Source organism: Penaeus japonicus, unplaced genomic scaffold (assembly GCF_977035675.1).
Source record: "Penaeus japonicus unplaced genomic scaffold, GWHDUDI00000001_assembly GWHDUDI00000011, whole genome shotgun sequence".
Lineage (NCBI taxonomy): Eukaryota > Metazoa > Arthropoda > Malacostraca > Decapoda > Penaeidae > Penaeus > Penaeus japonicus.
Genome location: NW_028234413.1, coordinates 24,390,444 through 24,392,943, shown reverse-complemented (window position 1 = coordinate 24,392,943; position 2,500 = coordinate 24,390,444).

Here is a 2,500-nt window from a genome sequence, read left to right as displayed (position 1 = left end):
CAGAAATCCAAGTGAAGTTGATGGCTGACAAGCGGTGCAGACAACTCAACCTGAGTGAGAGAGAGGGAGGCGAAGAGGGGTAGGAAGAAGAGTTAGAGGGAAAGAGAGAGAGGAGATAAATAGATAGATGGGACAAATGGAGAGAGAGAGAGAGAGAGAGAGAGAGAGAGAGAGAGAGAGAGAGAGAGAGAGAGAGAGAGAGAGAGAGAGAGAGAGAGAGAGAGAGAGAGAGAGAGAGAGAGAGAATTTTAGTAATTATGAGATCTAAAGTGTTGCACCGGTGAAAATTATCCAAATAAGGTCTATCTACAACTTGAATCAACTTCACATCCTTGATTAGTGTCTGATGGTAATAAATCACAGAAATCACCCAGGAAAAAAAAACAGGTTTATTGCATAGAAAATAATCTTGAAACAATCTAGAAAATACCTAAAAGATTTAACATAGGCATGAGGATTTCGATAAATGGCCATTGCATAAATGGCATTGCGATAAAACTAAAGGAAGAAAAAACTGCTAAAGAATCACGCATGCCTAGGAGAGGCCACGTTTCACTGATGCATAAAATGTCATTGTGTCTTTCACTGACTAGAATCGAAACTTTTGCTTATGGCTCAGGAGGGACTGAGCATTTTCATGTGCAATGTTTATGAGCTCTTTATTCAGCACAGGCTTATCATCGGCCCAATCCCTATGCTCTGCAATAGTCGGATCTGCAGTTTGACTCTCTGGTGATGGCTGTTTGGTTGATACCTGTTCACTTAAGCAGTTGTTTATTCACCCTAAACTAATTGTGATATTCCTGGTTCTTATTAGGACAGTTTCCAGATAACATATCCCATATATTAACATCAAAATCATACTTCCTTTTACCTTGAGTTTGCCAACTATTTTCAAATATTAGAGGCCTTTCATCATGCGAATTATCAATTTACTGAGGGAAAGAGAGAGAGATGGATAAAGGGAGAAGGACATACGCACACACATACAGAGAGAGAGAGAGAGAGAGAGAGAGAGAGAGAGAGAGAGAGAGAGAGCGGACAAAATCGAGCGAAACGTAATTACCCAAATCAAATCACTCGAGGCTTTGCGGACAAGACGCTTTCATCATAAGACAAACAATGATGTCCAGCAGACGATTGCATCATGCATCAGACAGGAACCTCTCGCATGCAGGTTAACGGTGTCATATTCATTGACCTGCGACCGAAACCAATTCCTCGAAACAGCGAAGTAGAACACAACAAATATAGGGAATAAGCACGTAATGTTGTGCAATGTCACTCGATAGCCAATCAACGACAACTCGCATCAAAGGCTCATGGAATACTGAAGATAATGTAAAAAGGAAAGGGGTAAACGAACGACAAACAAGAAGAGTGATAAAGCAATCGGAGTATAGATTCTGAAGCAAAATCGCAAATGAAATATGAAATATGACGATCCTGAAGCTTGGAAGGCACATTGAATATATATGTATATGTATATATATGTATATATATATATATATATATATATATATATATATATATATATATATACAGTATATACATATATCTATTTATATATATAATATATATATATATATATATATATAGTTATATATATATATATATATATTACTTATATATATATATATATATATATATATATATATATATATATATATATATATATATATATTATATATTTATATATATATATATATATATATATATATATATATTATATATATATATATATATATATATATATATATATATAGAGAGAGAAAGAGAGAAAGAGAGAGAGAGAGAGAGAGAAATAATAGAGAAAGAGAGAAAGAGAGAGAGAGAGAGAAAGAGAGAGATATGTATGTATGTATATAAATATATATATGATCACTTTTACTATTACTATTACTATTAATATTTCGCTATCATTATTAGCATCGTTATTTGCAGGCTGACATAAACCCTTGGTCATAACCCACGACCAAGGGTTCCATAGGTTTTTTGTTTGTTATTCAAAGTTCAGTCTTCTTGAGTTTTCTTCCCATTCCTCAGTCCATTCACCAAGTGTCTCTGTCGCACAGCCCAGTGCTGTCATCACCATAGAAACGCTTTTATATTTCTTACATTCCACATTTTTTAGAATCTCCCGTTTCAAATACTGATTCTTTCCGATCACTTTTCATCGGACTGATCCTCCTGGTTATGCAACATCTATGATGAATACTTCTTTTGTCCTCTTTATTCACCATGGCGACATCTGGTCTCCTACCTTCTATTGCATGGCCACTTTTTTATTTGCGTCTTATAAAAGTTAATTAAACAGTCATAATCGATAACGCTTTCGGGTTCATGTTCGTGCCACTTTCCTTTCCTTTTCGGTCCATACTGTGCATCTGTGCAACATTATCATGCCTCCGTTTGCATTTCCTCTGCTCTAATTTCCTGCCTCCACACACAACACAAATCACGCTTTCATCTCACCACACAAATTGCATAAAGGGGACTC